Genomic DNA, 18,297 nt, shown 5'->3' on the forward strand with positions numbered 1-18,297 from the left:
ACCTCTCTCGAACCACTTAACTCCAGGAGAGTTCCTTTGTCATTCCACAAATTACTGCGCATTCCAGCTGCTGGAGACAGCAAGGAACACGGATGGGCGTGCTCTGCCTGCTGGAATGCACATTCTATCAGAGAGAACAGAACAGCGTGTGCATCAGAACAGTGAGTAATGTGTCGTTTGTCAGAGATCCTAGGTGCAAGTTTGAAAAATCACTGGAAGCCTCGGCGGTCTCCTCTGCAGACCGGATTGGGATAATAAAAGAGGCATTTCATGGGTTCTTTTGCAGAGCCAGAGTCCACACAGTCTCTCACCCGATGGTGAGCAATCATCTCCATTCTTGAGATGTTGCCTAAGCCAGCCTTACAGTTCCTGTCTGCATGGTCATAAGGTGAAACTCTAAGAAATAGGAGCAGCCATTCGGAAACGATGGAGGCAAAGTGATGAGAGAAATAAAGTCAAAAGCACTGTGGCAGGATTTGGGGTTCCTAATGACTGAAGTTAAGAGCAGTGTTTCCTTCCCTGTGGAATGGACCTAACCTCATGGTCACCTCGTAATTGCACTGTCTGTTCTTCAGTGTCTCTCACTCCAAGGAATGGGTCTAGGTGTCATCTAGAAAGATGCTGCTTTGCCAAGACCTCCTCTGCCAGGTCCCTGTTGGTGGCTCCATACCTGGCTGAGCTCTCCACGTAGCCTAGATGAAAGGACTTTGTTGGTCCTCTGAGACCAAACATTCCAGGCCACATGTGGGAGTTGGGAGATTGACAGAAATTCTTCCAAAGCCTGCAGCAGACTATAGAGCACCTGGAAGATGCCCGTTCAGGCTCCAGGGCCAGCCCTCCAGAATACAAAGGCAATGCTGACCTTAGCTCTACCAGTGGAGCAAGAGAAGGCGGTTCTTCCTGGAAGGAAAGGAATGACACCCTGACTGGACAGAAGGTGATGGGGAAGCTCAACCAATCACACCTGGCTAGGGTGTGGCCGCCTGGAGCCCAGGTAGAAAAACCAGGGTAGGTGCGAGCTCTCTCTATGCAGTGCTCGCTGGACCATTTTGGACTTTGGACCTCCCACTCTTGTAGCGTGAGTTCTCCCCTTTTTCAATTATTAAATTACATCTGTTGTTCTTGAGCTGGTCTGGTTATTTATTGTACCCACCAAATACGCCAACACGTACAAGAAGGACAAGCTTTCTAGAGGTCACATATAATATGTGTTGGACCCCAGTCTGTCAGAGAAGAAGGCTGGAGGAGAACAATAAGAGATAGATACATTTTGCATTTGCTTGTACACATGTTAGCAAGCCCACACTCTGAAAGATTTCACCTGAGTAAATACAGACAGTAGCTGATGGGTGGCGGCCCATGATTTGTTTGCACTTGACACCAAAGAGGAAGCTTTGTGCAGGTCCCCTTCCCTGCATGGCCTAGTTTGGCTAAGCATGGGAAAGCTGGGTGGCATCAGAAATGTTCGGGTTTTCTCTGAAACCCTGCCCGCAATCCAGGTAAGCTTTCGCTCTCTTGGGGCTGAGATGGCAGGAAAAGAGAAAACACATATGGAATACACAGGTCAGAAGAAAATCTCAGGAGGGCCGAACCTCAAACATTGCAACCTCCACAGCAGAAACCACCAGATGGAACAACATTAAATGAGGAAGAAACTCCAAGAGAGGCTTCCCCCAAGTCCAAAGAGGCTTGCGGGCCTCTCTCCCATTCTGTCTTTGAGGGAGGAAATAGTAGAAACCCAAACCAAGATGAGAAAAGTCAAGGGATGCAATGGGCTCTTTACTCTTTACCAAACCATAGCTCTGCAAGGAGTCAGTGAAGCAACCCAAACACAGTTCCAGTCACTTCTCTGCATGAATTTTCTTTGGAGCACGTTGTACTGCTGTATCTACCCCACGCCTCTCTGCATCTCTGGGTTCCTACCCGTGTTATCTTCAGCTCCCACAGTGTTCGCACCTAATCCAGGCTCATCCATCACCTACCAGAAGTTTCTGGAATACTCACTGCCATCCTTGGGCTCCATTCCCATGCCCTAACTCTTCTCTCGCGTGTTACTCAGTTGGAGATGTCTGGTTTCCCTACACGTACCGTCAGTCCCAGGAGGTAAGGAAACACACATTTTTAAAAGATTCCTCACTGCCCAGAACACAATACCTTACCATATCAGGCCCTTGGAGACGAGCCGCTGAGTGAGCAGCATTTTAACAGCGGAGTTTATGTCCATTAGGTCAGTGGGCAGAGTTCATTTTTCAGATTAGATAAATGATGCATACTGAACATTTTATTTTTCTTCTGCTGGGCTCCTGCTAGCAGCACACCGTTCTCAGGCACGGATAGTAAGGTCTTTGAGGGGCCTAAGGAGAACGATGTCCTATCTCCCCTCTGAAGTCCTGGTTTCTGCTTCTTCCCAGGTTTTTTTTCTCCCACGTTCCTCTAGTCAGCCATTAGCAAATCCTTCCAGTTCTACTTCCAAACAGGCCCTTGGTGTCCTGGCTTCTTGAGTCCTTCCTCCTGACGCCCCAGGCCAAGGCCTCTGTTCTGTCTTAAGCATTGTATTGGGGTAAACTTGTCTATGTCTCTCCACAGCCCATCTCTGTCCAAGGAAGTCATGTGACCTTTAAAAAGATGTTAATCAAATGACATTATTCTCAGTCTTATTTGCCCCGATAATTGCTTCATATCCTACTGGAGAGGAGGACTGAACATTGACTTCCTGGTTTCCTGAAGGGAGGCAACTGGGTGGAGGTTGCCAGGTACCTACCAAATGTCTCTCTGTTCATCACACGGTGCCCAGCGAAGCACACTTTTCGCACTTACTAAATGTCTCTGTCCATCACACGGTCAACATGTCCGGCAAAGCACACTGTTCACACTTCCTCACTAAAGCCCTCCCACCTTCCTACCCCTCTGCTTTTCTATCTCAGACACACAGCCTTTCCCACTGTTTGATTTTCCGTCAGGGTACCAATCATCGCAAGGAAAAATTTGTGTGCCTATTTATAGGTTTGCATTTATGAATGCTGCCTACTGGAAGGGGAGCTGTGGAAGGGCTAGGGGTAACTCCCATTTGCTACTCTGTCCGTTGTATCCAGAACAGTGCCTGACTCAAAGCAGAACTTCTTAGAATTTCCAGCATTCTGCTCCCTGGCTCAAAGAAATGAAGTTTGTCTTACAGAGGAGCAGTGGGGCTGAACTTATGTACGTAAGACACCACAGTGCAACTGGAGGACTCAGGTCCTCATATGGAAATAAATAAGCCAGTAAATCCCAAACGTATTTTAAAAAATTACTGCATTAAATAAAAATCATTATATTGGATCAGACTGATGATCTAATTGCCTAGGATTTAAGGATCTAAGTCTTTATTGTTTGGGGTCTCCTCTAAGGCTTTCATTGTTAAGCTCCTGTTTAGCTTAAAAACTACAGGAAGCTAACAACTAGAGGTTTATACAGGTTGGCCATGAAACGTATACAATGAGGATTGTAGTACTCTTTGAACTTAAGAGGTAGGGCTGAGGGCATTTTCTAAAGAAGAACATAAGAGGTGCATATGAAAAATGAAGGCGTGTAAGAGAGAAGCTGTCTTGAGCCAGGGTGTCCTGAGTTTAGGATCTGCCTTCCTTAGTGAGTCTCATGGGGTAAGCTAGTCTTCCTAAACTACTATGCAGAACCATTCCATACTGTTTATCCCATAAACGTCCGGATGGTCAATCCTCCTGACCAAACTGCTATTCAGAGGTAGAGGATAAGGGCATTCTTGCTAAGGCTCAGTAATACTTGGAGCCCTGCAGCCTGACCTTTCCCCTTGTTGACTGGATGCTCTGGGTCATCTGTTTATTTGTCACCCACATTGGTCTGTGTCTTGGTCAGGGCCCCTACTATGCTTTGGTTAGAATCTGCTAAGAAGCAGAGACCCTGCATTACAGTTCAACACAGGCACTGCGTGCAGCCCAAAAAAGACTGACTTCCTTCAGGTGGCTCCCATTTAACCTCGCCTGAGAATCTCCTCATCACTCACATCTGCTTCCGGTTATGACATCATTTAACATGAAGCGTTACGGGGCATTCTCAATCTACCAGCTATGCATGAAGTGTTACTGCCCATTCATTGAAAGGTGGGTCTCTAGAACAAACATCTACTTTGTTGGCCTGATATAGTTGGGTTGTTTCTCTGATCCATAGCTCGTTGAACTAGTGGGAGCCTCAGCCTCAGCCTGGGCCCATCAGAACTCATTGTAAGGGATCTGGAGTGCAAGACTCTGGGAGAATCAGTCAAAAAGCCTAGAACCAGCCAGGCAGATGGATGCAGAGCTCAGGCACACATGATTACGTAGGTGGAAAACCGTACTCTGGTTCCTGATTTAGACTTGTAGTAAGTCTTTGGAGTTCCTGTCTTTGCATTCTTTAAGATGGCACCAGAATCCTTTATTTTCTCTTTGGCTTTATTCATAATATTCTAAACAATCTTCTCAGGACAGTGTTGGCTAACACCCCTTGAGTCCTAACCACATTCCAGACTCAGAAGTCACTGTGACTCCATGTTATTGAGGACTCTGAACAATACACGGGGACAAGCACCACTGTTATCTGTCCTCAGGTCACTTTATACTTAAATCTCTGACTGAATCTTGAGACTGCTGTCCACCTCCCTCCTCTAAGAAGAGGTCAGAGGGAGATTTAAACCCAAGCTGATAGTCAACAGAACTGCTGTCTTAAAACACAACGATGGGTGGCTGGCCAGCGAGGAGCTCTGACTGCTAGTGCAGAGGACCTGGGTTTGGCTCACTGCACTCACATCAGAAGGCTTCCAAACATCCATTCCAGGGGATTCAATGCCCTCTGGCCTCCTTAGGAATCTGCAAGCACACAGGGCACAAAAAATTTATTCAGGCACACATTTCATAAATAAAAAATGTGTATTTAAAATAAAACAATGTAAATCAAATGATATAGTTTCGTCTCTCTTAATCCAGGCTCTACAATGGGACAGGCATTGTGTAAGGGGCTCAACTTTTCACATCATGCCTCATCCTACCATGATAAACAGATTTCATTTCTTATGAGACGGGAACATTCTTAAGAACTTTGAAGAGGTTTGCATGTCTATAAAGCATGTTGAATTGAATGCTCACTACAATTTATCCATTTTTACATAATACACACAGAAAATACACTAAAAATAAATTCCTTGGGGCCTAAGCTTAGAAATAGGAAAAGAGATCTTCACTGCCTGAGGGGATCCCTAAAAGAAGTTAACTGGGTTGGCTGGTATTATGTCAACTTGACACACAAAGTTGAACTATCCGAAAGGAGGGAACCTCAATTGAGAAAACGCTCCCATAAGAGAAGAATATGCTGCAAACCATGTTCTTAATTAGTGATCGATGGGGAGGGCCCAGATCATTGTGGGCTGATGTTCCTGGGCTCTAAAACAAAGCAGGTTGTGCAAGCCAGTAAGTAGCACCCCTCCATGGCCTCTGCATCGGCTCCTGCCTCCAGGTTTCCATCCTATTTGAATTCCTGTCCTAACTTCTTTCAATGAGGAATAGTGCTGTGGAAGTATGAGCTGACCAAACCTTTTTTTTTTCCAACTTGCTTCTTTGTCATGGTGTTTCATCACCGTGATAGACACCTTAACTAAGACAGTCACAGTAAGAAGCCACTGACAATGCAATAAACTGATACCAAATACTGAAGCCATACTCGGGTACATCACGGACTCCATGTCTCAGAAGACCAGCTGAAACCAGAATAAGCAGCTGTCCAGACCAGAAAGCCAGTTTCATGAATATGTAGGAAACTCTACTCCAAAACTTTGACCCTAACAACAGCATTAGAAGAGCCCTCAAGGAGGAATTTGAATACTTAATCCCCTCAAAGACAAGGGAGCATCACATATATACAAATGAGGTCATGGACAGCAATGTGAGAAGACCCAGGCCACTGTGGGTGGCGCCACTCCTGGGCAGGTGTCCTGGGTGCTTTAAGAAAGTGAACTGAGAAAGCAATGAGGGGCCAGCCAGGAAGCAGCATCCTCCTTAGCCCTGGCTTCAGTTTCTGCCTTAAGTTCCTGCTTCAGCTTCCCTCAATGATGGACTGTAACGTAAAAGATAAAACAAACCCGGTTCTCTCCACATTAGTTTAGGTCATGATCTTTATCAAGGGGTAGGAAGCCAAGTGGGACAGCCATAAACACACAAAAAAAAATGTCCCAGGTTAAACCATGACATTTAATTGCAATTTGAAACTTGAAAAGCTCTTTCCTGTGAATGATCATATCTGAAACTCCACTTAATGTTTTAGAGATAGGGTTTATTTTATTATATCAAATTTTTTCAGGATAAAATCGAGGCTCTAAGAAGTTGGGACTATTAATGAGCAGCAGAAGGGGAAGAGCCTGGTTCCTTGGTGTGACTCTTAGATGTCTATATCTTTTTCTATGAGGCTTAGACTCATTCACCTTCAACTCAAGGCACAAACAGCCCAGAGGACTCTTGTGCCTAAATGTCATCCATTATGGAATTATGACTATGGAATCATCCATAGGTGAGTTATCAGAGAATCATTCTTATTGATTGTTACAGCCATGCATTTTCTATTCCTCAACACCACAACCAACTTTCTTTTAGCTCATGGTCCCTGTCAACATGTCCTGTATTAGAGCCTATAGAAAGAAAGTAAATCACCTAGTGTAGAGAGTGACTGCTTCTACCCATCTCTCTACTGCTCCTGGGAACATTACACTCAGGGATTGAAAGGAGGACAAAGGTCATTCTTGCAGGTGATTGTTATACATTTGGAACCAGGAGAATGTTAGCATTCATAGCCGAGAATGTCTTTGGTATAGTCTGCAAGACCTACGGGAGGGATAGTCCTGGCTTCTCATGATTCCACGGCCCTTTGTAGAACTTTGTCTCTGTGATATGTAGTTTCCCCCTCCTTTAGAGCAAGAGTGTCCCGCCCTTCCGCCCACCCTACAGGTCATAGTGGTATCACCATGTCTACTGTCTTGAATAACCATCCATTTGGTTAGCGCACTCCTTCCACAGCAGGGCAATTCCTAGGCTTCATTTGGCCCACTCAGCTGCCCTGAGAATTCCAAGCCTGAGGCTCTTCAGAACACACTCAGCAGTGGGTGCCACACATTCTGCCCAGCACGCCTGATGGCACCCACAACAGTAGCTTTCACAGAGTTGTGAGAGAAAAGCCCGGGGATTGCAAATAGCTCCATATGGTTCACTTCACAAATCGAGAATGTATGGGTGGAAACAAACTTTCCCAGGCTTTGTGTGTGAGTCTCTTTCCCTAAACCTCTGCTTCCCATGCCTCCCAAACTTCCAAGTAACAAGTGCTCCCTTCACAGGGAAGGCTGTGGTTAAGACATGGTCTCAGGTGTGTCTCTTGGAAGGACCAGCTCAAGACTGATGCTTGGGTTGAGCCACCAGAGTCAGTAAAATGCTGATTTCTATGCCACCATTCACCCTTAGTACTCCTTCCGGTAGACCGGAATGGGTAGTACTTTAGAATATGTTGAGAACCTTATTTCTTCTGATTCTAAGGAAAGCACTGGATGAGTAAGACAGCAGAGGCCTCAGCCCGAATGAGCTTGGCATTCTTCACAAAGTGAATTCTGAAGTGCACCAAGGGCCAGAAGAGGTCAGAGGCCTGACAAAGCTGCCCGCAGGGTGAAGGCATGGTTGCTGAGTTCTCTAAGACAGTGCCTCCTAATCTGTGCTACACGTTAGTCACCTGAGGATCTTTACGTGCTTACTCCGCTGGACTGGAGAGTATCCGAGCAAGCACCGTCAGCGAGAGTCCACAGGTCCCGGATTATAGGGTGAGAATAGGCTAGGCAAAATATGGGCAGTCCTTATGAGCAAAATCCCTGAAGATGACACTAGGTGTCCAAGATTCATCTTTGGCTCTCGCTGGCTTCCCCAAGGAGAGTTCTAGTACTCCCACCTCCAAGGTTGCTGGGTGGCATGTCGGATGTCCGAATGACTGTACACACGGTAAGCAAGGAGACCTTGCAAAGAAATTCCCATGTGCATGAAATCAAGTTAGGCTGAGAAAAGACACAAGGCAAATGCCTGGCCCGCCTGTTAGCTCCCTAGCCTCAGCGCTTGTGTTCCTCTCTTGACTCCATTTCCGCTCAGCTGGCGACACCCTAAGCATTTGTATCAGGCCCTGTTCAACCAGGCTGGCATCGTCATCTCCCCAGAGGAAGAGCTGGCAGAGGACTGGCAAGGAAGCCTCCAGATCAATCCATTTAGCCGTTCCCCCTCTGTACGCCATTCATTGGCTCACTGTTCATTTGCGGTTCTGACCACCCAGTCATTTGCCCCTCTTCCTCCCACTGAATACTGGTTAGTACAGACGTCTTCTACACTGCGGGAGCCTTTTAGTTCTCCAGTGTTCTGGTGCCGTCCCCATTCTGACTGTGTGTCTTTCCGGGCTCACCCTGCCTCTTTCTGCCTCTCCACCTGATGATCCCACGCTGCTCTGTGGCTGGGTACCACTCATCTAGACTTGCTGTGGCCTTCCTGTCTCTGGAGTTGCGTCCCCCATCCCCTGCTCTCCCCAGGTATTACAAGTGACATCCTAGGGTGGCAAAAACCACCACCACTTCCTGCTGCTGGGAACTGATTATCTCATTCTGCACTGGTTAGTGTGAGAGAAGTTCCCCTTTATCTCTGCCCCAGCTCTGGCTCGCTATCTTTTTTGGACAATAACCACAGATAACCATTTTATCACATGATAAATATCGGGAATCCTGCTCTAACCCTCTCACAGACCCCACTCGCAGCCCTTTATCACTCCCAGTCCAAACCTTAATCTTTGTGGCAGGAAAGAAGGCTCAGCAGTTAAGAATACTTTCTGCTCTTTCAGAGGACCTGAATTCAAGTCTTACCTTCCACATGGTGGCTTACAACTATCTTTAACTCCAATCCCAGAGGAACCCAGCACTCTCTTCTGTCCTCTGTGGGCACCATGGGCACACAGGGCACAGGCATCCATGCAGACAAAATACTCATACACATAAAAATCGATGCATTTTAAACTTGGTTTTCCAATGGTCCCATGGTTGACTTTATTTCTGTCAAAGGTCCCCTCAAAATTCAGAATATTTGTAATCTAGAGACATGACTCTGTAGCAGAACAAAAAGGGGATATAGACACTGACAGGCACTGGAGTAGCCAAAAAGAAAAGGTGAGAGGATTGTAATGAGGACTGAGACCTTGTCACTGGGAACCCGAATCCTCAAAATGAAGTGGATTTCCTAGACCTCAATAGATTATCGCCTCTATTCCTGCCCCACCGCCCCCCCCTGCCCTCTGCCATATGCACATGTTCATATCTAAGGACAAGAACATGAAATAAACGCTTTGGAAATTTTCTTGGTATCGATTTTAACAATAAGAAAAAAGTGCCTGGAGAATAAGACAAATAATTACTGAAAAATCACCCCCCTCCACACACACCACACACAAATGCAAAAGACACAAGCCAGGGTGGTACATGCGTCTAACCCCAGTGCCTGGGAGGCTGAGACAGATTAATCGCCATGAATTCAAGGCCATCCTCAGCTACAAAGTGAGCCCCTTGTCACTCTGTGCTATAGAGATGTCCTGTCTCACAGAAAAGGAAAATCAATCAAATAAACAACAAGCCTTAAGGAACACCAACAACTGAATGCTTACTGGGGAAAGTGAATTCTAACACGAGGCAATCTTGGAAGATGGCTGCAGTTTCTTTCAGAGAAGCTTGGATTCCAGCAGTGGGCAGGTGGGATTTTGAAAGAGAAGTTTAGGAGGGTCAGAAGAAGGGATACGAAGGAGTAGCATAGAGAAGTTCACTCCTGCTCTCTGAACAGTGCCCCGATTCCCCTGCGTGCAGCTGGCTGGGGAACTATCTCAGGACATCACAGCTTTCATGACCCTCTTTCCTATCACTGGGGTTACTAAGAGAAGGTGCAGCACAGGCTGTTCGTACATTTTCCCCTTCAAGGACCTTCCTCTGAGCCCTACAGCCACTGCAGTCTCTGCTGTCATAGCCTTTTCAGATGCTGGTGCTTCATCCTACCAGCTAGCTCTCTGCACCCCCAAGAATACCTCAAGGTCACACTGATGGTGAGACCTTGCCTTTCACCTTGTACTCCTGCCTTAAGAACTCGAGAGATGCCAGGCGCTCCCCTTCAAATAATATGTCATAAAACAGAAAACCACCTAATATGTTATAGTTTTAGAAAGGCTTCTAAGTTCTGCAGAAACGCTTGAACAAGTACGTACTGTCTGCTTCTTCCTGGTATCTGCACCCATTAAAAATGAGATTTGCCTGTGTGTGGCAGGGGATGACAAGCCGACCGAGAAGGAGGGACTTGGAGGACAGAAGTGGACAGTAGATGGCAGTCTGTTCCTGTGTGAGAAGTGGCCACGGAGATAATACATGGGGAGGGGGCAGGGGAAGCTCCTCTTAGAGGAGCTTCCACCTCCTTCCCACTTCCTCCTCCTGCTGCTGATATCAGCAAATGGGGGCACTTCTCAAAGTCATCTTGGGAGCTAGTAGACTCCAGCAAGCACCGCCTCTCAAACTCTGCACAGTGCTCCCTAAACTATTGCCAGGAAGAACCAAGGGCTCTGAGTGAGCATCCACCTCTCCTTAACCCCAGCCTGGCACTAGAACCAAAGGCCAGCCTTCCCTGAACGGAGAGGACTCCCTGTCTTGTTCACGCTAAAAATCCACGGTCAGGGAGCCTGCCTTCCGGCTTTAATATTCACCTTTCTCTCTCTTGGAGCCCTGCTAGAGTGTGACTTGTTCCTACCCACTTCTAATCCTCTCATCCATCTCTACATCTCCTCTAACATCTAGCACAGAGCCACCAGCAGGACCTGTACTAAACCATCTTTACACATGCGTTCAAATCTACCTTCAGAGTGTCTTAATGGGGATTACTCCAATCTATGCCCAATACCCAAGAGTGCAAATATGCAGAACTAGCTAGGTAGGTTAGAATATGAGGGAAAAGATCCAAAGGACAGCCAGAGTAACCTTTCCTGGCAAGTAGGCATCCAGCATTGATACCCTACCTGTTGGGGCAGCGCGAAATGGAAACACAAGAGGACACAGTTTTGGACCCTTGGTGAGACACATCACATCTCTGAGCCCAGTTCCTGTGCCATCTATGAGTGAGTTCACCCATGATTCCCTCGGAGGTTCATACATTCACTCAACACAATTCCATGGCAGACACTAGTCCTGATGTTGGTGAACACAAAGATGACAGGCCCTTCTTCAAGGGTGTCATCCTTCAGTAAGAAGACAGGGATGCAAATGCAGCCCAGGCTGCTAAGTGCTATAAGATAAAGACTGGGAAGGGAGTCCCAGGCTCGGGAGGAGGCAGGAGTGCAGGGTGCAGGGAGGTTTCTCAAGGAAGGGAATAGGGAAACAAACATATATAAGATGATTTTAATATCGTTGGGGAAGATGGAGAGGTGGAGCATTCAAAATACAACATAAACACACACACACCCCACAGGTTCTGTTGCCATCTCCAGTTCAAGAGCAGATGCATGCTTTGAACACTCTTATCCATTTTTCATCAGGCTATTTCCCATTACACAAAGACTATTTGAGGGTGTCCTTCTCTTGATCCATCCGTCTATTTAGGTTTTCCTTCTAGCCTTAAATTCTCACAATCTAATGAGAAGGCCCGAAAGGCTTTAGCAGTTGTCAAAGTTCTTAACTCTGCCATTGAATAGGCAAGGAAAGCAAGACCCAGGGTGGTGCAAGGATGTCCAAGTGGGCACCAGTCTCTGGTACTGTCAGAGGCAGGATTGGCCTCGTGGAGCATAGTTTGGGATCATTCAGATTTGGCTTACTGAACTCAGCTACCCACAGGCAACTTTATCCCACATAAACCTCTCCCCCATGCTCCCAGCTAGCAATCCAAGATCCGCCACAAATCTGGCAAGCTTGCTTCTTCAGCACTCTATAAACATTCACTCATCCATATGTTCAATAACTTATCTGGCATCACATAACTTAATTTCCTCCTCCACCCCCTCCACATTTCTGTACATAAGTACTCCAGGCCAGAGGGAGTACCTGGAAATCCCAGGCATGGACCATGGTGAGACAGAGGGAATAGCAGAGCCATGGAACGTCGGAACAGTCACAACCTTCAGGCTCCTTTGGATCAGCCAGTAACTCCAGTTCCCTTCTTTTTCCAGACCAGGAAACAGAGGATCAGGGAAGGAAAAGGCTCTGTTTAAGATTCACCACTAGTCTGAGTCAGTCCTAAGCCGGGAAGAAGGCGACAGGCTCTTCCGCATAGACTACTGAGTGTCAGGATGGCCAAGCTACTTCTCAACGGTGGGGCACACCTGTTGGGAAATCAGGTGAGCTTTACAGCTACATCTCCCTCTTAAACCCAGTGGAAGTACCTTATAAACCAGCAGGAACAGGTCTGCTAGACACAGGATGGAACTAATCCCAGACTGAGAACTTGAAATACATTCCTCAAGGGACAACGGGGAGCCAGAGGGGGAGGGAGGATATTTTTAAATGATGGAGGCTTAGGTCTAGAAACAGAAGGGAACAGTAAATTGTAGTAAGTTTCAAGTTCTTGGCAATCACTTAAAGAGAGAGAGAGAGGGAGACAATATCTCCTATGTAGAGAAGAAATGCATCATCCTAAATGTGAAAAGTTCAAAATAAAGTAAACACATGTATTAGGAGCATAAATATTGCAAAGCAATTGAATAGGCATTTGGTGTTTTCTGCTGCACAGAAAATACCTTCAAGCGACACAACCAAGTCACTTCTCTATTGGCCCTGATGTGTGTGTATGTGTGTGCTTGTGTGCCTGTGCGTGTGTGTATGTGTTAGCTGTGGTGGGGAGATAAGGGGAGGGGAGATCACTAGCATTCATTCAGTCACATCCTAAAAAGAGCATGGGCGTTACCTCCAAGAAGTCTTTTGTTTCCCTATTCTTGCGAGTACTTCTGCCCAGAGAGTGGAATGCCAAGGCAGATACCAGGGCTGGAGGACAGGATGGTCTGCTTTATTCTGTACAAAACAAAGCTTGGGGACTCAATCCCTCATAGCAACCCATATTCCCCAACCCTCCAGCAAGGAAGTCTGCCTAGTCAAAGCCTGAGTCTAAATGGTTGAGCTCTTTAGCCTGTCAAAGAAGGCCACCTTCCAAACTCTGAAGAGATGTCCTGCTTTCCATTTACGTTTAGAATTCGTGCAGTCCTCATCCTGGCACTCAGGAATGCTGGGACCCACCACCTCTTAGGGGCGTGTGGATCAAAACCAGATGTCCAGCTCCTCACTTGGAGAGTTTACAGGGAGGCAATTGTGGCTTAAATCAATACCTGTGTGCTGGAAGGGCAAACTCCCTTGTCAACAGTAAGGGAGGTGAATGGGGAGGGCTGATGGGAGCTATGACAGATTTGACACACGCTTGCCAGCAGGTGGCTAGCAAACCTAAACATTTGTCTTGCACATGACAAGGAAGCTTCTGGTGGAGCAGGCTATCCTGCAGGGTGACAAACGTCACAAAGGGCTGTGGAACCAGCTCCTGGATGATGTCACAGAAGACCGAGAACACAATCTGGTGGACATGACACCCACTGTTGGCTGCAGGAAGGAAAGTATACCTGCTTCCTGTTGTGCATCTATGAGCCTCCCCCTTAGCTTCACATCGACTCAGTATCCCCAATTATACATGAGATTATCTGGGGATATTTAGGTCATTTCATGTAACGTTTGCCATAATGCCTGGCCCCCACTAACTACTCCAATACCATTGTCTTAAAGATCGGCACTCATCTTTATTAAAAATGTTGACAATGAAAGCTATTTGACAGGAAACTTCTGAATGATCAGCACCAGGTCTACCAGAAAGTCAAACCCAGCTATTATCAGCTCCGTGCACTGCACACTGTACAGACCAAGGCAACATCTTGAGCATTCTTGGGGAAAAAAAACATTCTGGTAAATTCTTTGCATGCTTTTTTGCCTTTCCCCAAAGATAAAAACAGAAGCCCCTTAGAATATGCCAAGGCACGCTCCAAGTAAGGCATATTAGCAAAGATAAGATAGGACAGGATTAACGGCGAATCTTAGGGTGGTGGAGCTGGAGTGGGGCTTTGAGATCTTCTAATTCAAGCCTTTCATTTATAGTCAGGGAAATAACAGCTCGAAGAGAATGTTCAGGGTGACATAGCAACAGCTAATTAGTGATGGAGCTCTGTTGAAGGCTTGATCCCCACCTCCATGTCAGCAGGCCATCTGCTGCCTCGTGCTGCTAAAGATCACCTTGTACCAAATGAAGTCTTCTGAAATCAGTAAGCTATTAAGTTCTTGGCTTCATTTGAAAGTCACTTCCTCAAAAGTCTTCTTCGGTGATGCTGTGAGGTAATGAGCAATCATAACAGGCCACACCAAAGCTTTGCATCAATCTGTTAACTGCTCTGAGTCAGAGGTCTGTCCTGTGAGGATGCGAGCATCCTAGAGACCTCAGTATCTCCTAATCAAGATGGCCCGAGGAGCACTATAACAGATAAGGACACGAACAAACAGCAGGTGCATTCTGATCTCATGAAAATACTACTTCTACCTAGCTCCACACATTTGTAGGTAAAATCAGAGTTGGCTTCATAGAAAATTGTCAAAAACTCTTGAACTATCTACATAGTTTGAAAATGAGAATTCAAAAGGCATATGTATCTTTTCCTTCCTTCCTTCCTTCCTTCCTTCCTTCCTTCCTTCCTCCCTCCCTTCCTTCCTTCCTTCCCTTTCTTTTTGATCTTAGAAATCTTTCCAGGCAAGGATGAGGTAGTATTGCCACTGGCCTCACACTTCAAAGCCCAAACCCCATATGCAAGTGATTTGAAAGAAACAACTGTCCTTATTTTCTCACCATGAGAAGCAATTTGATGACAATGGAATCTGAGCTAGTACCCACATACCTGCCCACCTATATTCATAAGCCCTACGAATATTCCTGCCTTTCCAGGACAGCTCCTATGTTCATGTGTATTCACACACACACACACACACACACACACACACACACGCACACACACACACACACACACGTGATCTCATCGCCACATGCTTGCCCATGCACCAAGTGTATCCACTGGCCTTATCAGCAACCCCACATGGGCCACAGACTTTCCTCCAGTAAAAGATTTGGTTCTTTTCCAACCAAGTCAGTCATATAGAACTCAGTCCAACAGTCATTAGTTCAGTATCCCCAGTGTCAGAGACTGCCTGCCTGGTTGATGAGGAGAACAGCAGCTGCTGAGGTCTTGAAACAGCGTAGTGGGTTTAAAAGATCTTCTGTGTCCCTCCAAACCCCTTCTCTCACCTCCAGCCAGCACCTGGATGTGCAGACTCTCCCTTTAGGGCAGGAGCCTTGGAGCTCAGGAAAAGGTCTGGAGGAGCTTGCAGCAGAAGCAGCCTGCTCAATTAGGCATCTTGAATGGAAGGGAAGAGGAAAGGCCTGAGCAGCTGATACATCTGGGAGCGCAATGGCAGGGATGGGAAATGTTATGCAATTAAACTCTGCTGGCCTGTCCTGCTTGGGGAATGTGAGACCCATCAGCGGTGACCTCTTCCAATCAACTTAATTGGCCCAATCTCGCCAAAAAAAGCAAAAGAATTGGTTTAGTGCCTCATGGAAATAGCTTGGCTCCTGACTATTTATGGCCACTGAACTCAAGGATGGGAACCTTGACTTTGAGCCAGGAGTTGACAGCGTGTGCTAACTTCTGGGAGGACTGGGATGTTTCAGGGCCTCTGGGCCCACATCCTAGTCTCCGAGGAAAGTAGCTGTGCCCAACTGGCTGCACTGGGCAAGCTACATTTCACAACTCCCGGCCCCGGGGTTCTTCTCTCCAGGCAGGCTGGGGCCTGCCAAGGACTTATCGTCTAGAAAAACACAGACCTTGACAGTAACACAGGGCGGCTGGACTTTGCTTCCCTCTTACACAAACCGTGCCTATGCCAAGGACAATTACTATGATCTGTGCTTTCAAAGTCACATTTGTTTTGTCACTGTGGCTTGCACAGCTGATGCGAACATAAAATTCGTGTGAAAATTAATAACCGATTCCTGTGTTGCCTCTCTTCCTGAATAATTCAAAGACCTATCAGACTTCTATAAATGAAAAATCTAACTTCAGCTCCCTCCAGTTTACGGGTGGATGGATGAATAGTAAACTGAGGCAGCCACGAGCAGTTCTTTTCCACAGCGGATAAGCAGCGAAGATGTGATTGCTAGCTAGAATGATGACGCATCTTGCAGACAGAGAGACTAAGATCCCATTTTGACCAGTGACTGACAGATGTCTGCACCTGTGTCCAAGTAGGTTGCCTCTCTGTACAGCTTTTACAACTAGTCCCTTTGAGCTTTGCTGGCTAAAGAATTTCCCTTCTTTCCCAGTCCTCCTCAACACAGGCACTCTGCAGACAAATGTAGACAGTCCTACACATCAGAAAACTTGAGAGCCCCGCTCTTCCAAAGCGGCCGACGAAGTGCAGACATTCCCCACTGCGAGTCTTCTACCTTGTCCTTCATTGGGTTCTCAGAGAACAGTGGGCACTAGCTCTGCCTGAGATCAGCTATTGCTCAGGGAGATGAACTTCTCTGAAACATGCAGGGAGAGACTCAAAATAGCACAGCTTCAAGTTCACGCATCGAGACTGCCACTAGCCGAATAGCGCCTTACCCGGAGGCCCTCACGTGATCAAAAGGGTTTCCCTGTCACCTGGCCCAGGTGGACAGCTGTGCTTACCCCTGTTTACCCCTAAAGTACATAACCTTCTTCCTGCTTAGTTCCAGGCACCTCACACCTCAGGGAACTCTGGAGGCTTCTCCTTGCTCTCACACCCTGGAGCCCACAGCTCGTCCTTTAACCACGCCTTTGTTCGCTTAAGACACCTGTCTCAGCACCCAAGACCAGCCCCTTCCCCAGACTCCCAGAATTCCTGCATTTTCCTTCCCTGGGGTCGGAATATTAAACGCGTTTCTCCACCCTGCCGGCTAGTTTTCTCGTAGCCACTTGAGCCCCCAGCAAGCTCATGGACAAAAGCATTAGCACACACTCGGGTGTAGCTTTAGACTCATCTTGCAGAAGCCTCCAAGAGGAGCGAGCACTCACTACTGACCCAGCTTGTCATCTGTGTGCCTGCACCTTCCCCCAGGTCCGTGTATCAAGACTGATTCTGGCACACTCCATCCTGGAGTGTGGATCCGGACTCTCGCTTTCTCCCTGGAACGCACCACCTTCCAGTTCCCAGGCTAGCCTGTACTCCAGGAAAGCAGCAGGAACATCCTCTAGCTCCCTGCCCACCCACAGAAGTAGCCATCGTCCTTCGCCTTTATCGAACCCTTTTCGCAAAAATCATACATAAATGTCAAGTCAGCTTCCCTTTGACTCCCCCGATCCACAAACAACTCTAGGGAAAAAAAACCTCGCCAGGCACCGTACTCCCTCTTCCTGGCAACACTGCAACAGTCAGCTGAGCGTGGAGAAGGAATTTTTCCAAGGCTGTGTGCCACATCCCAGCACCCAACAACGAGCTGAGCATCCAGTAGGCATCCCGTTAATTTTAAAATAATAATCAACAGTAACTGGTGGTTGTTTGCCCTTCCAGCAACATCTACTGAGATGATATTTGACAATGTACATCCTTCCCACTTGGCACGCAAATGGCAAATGTATTCTTTACTCGGGAGTTTTCTGCACACAGCACTTGCTGTCACTGGACCGTGTGCCAACACACAAGAACTTTCCCCTTAAATGTGCAACCCTCCTTTAAGCCTTCTCCTGTCCCTTCAACTGGAAGGCAGGGAAGGGGGAGAGGCTAAAGCCATTCCTTCCTTGTACTGCTCTAGGTAAGAATGCCAGGGCCCACACTTCTTTATCTCCCACGTGCTCCGGTGCCCTTCCAGTCCAATCCCAGGCTGCACATGCTCATAAAGTTAGCACTCCCCTCTCCTCAGCTAATCTCCCCTCTGCATCCCTGTGGTAATCTTCAGGCGGCCAGCTCCCACACGTGTCCACCTTTCACACACCCAGCCCAGCCGCCCTCCCACGCCACACCCACCCCATGTGTCTGTGCAGGCACGCACGAGCCATCTGTCTTCGGCACACTGCACTTCTCCAGCTCCGACACCCTTCCCAGGCACAGATTTCTCATTAGCTACACCTATGTTCCCACAAGCTCTTGTCTCCTGCTATGCACACAGATGCCCATCACCCAGGCTCCCCACCCCT

The 18,297-nt window shown here is 47.3% G+C and overlaps 1 protein-coding gene across 4 annotated transcripts in view; it reads right to left on the reverse strand.

Annotated features, from left to right (window-relative positions):
- Nucleotides 1-18,297, reverse strand: part of Ntf3 (neurotrophin 3) — a 68,001-nt gene that overhangs the window by 45,071 nt on the left and 4,633 nt on the right. The gene's annotated exons all lie outside the window — the stretch shown is intronic.

This window comes from Alexandromys fortis, unplaced genomic scaffold, assembly GCF_014885135.2.
Source record: "Alexandromys fortis isolate MF-2015 unplaced genomic scaffold, M_Fortis_MF-2015_v1.1 scaffold_208, whole genome shotgun sequence".
Lineage (NCBI taxonomy): Eukaryota > Metazoa > Chordata > Mammalia > Rodentia > Cricetidae > Alexandromys > Alexandromys fortis.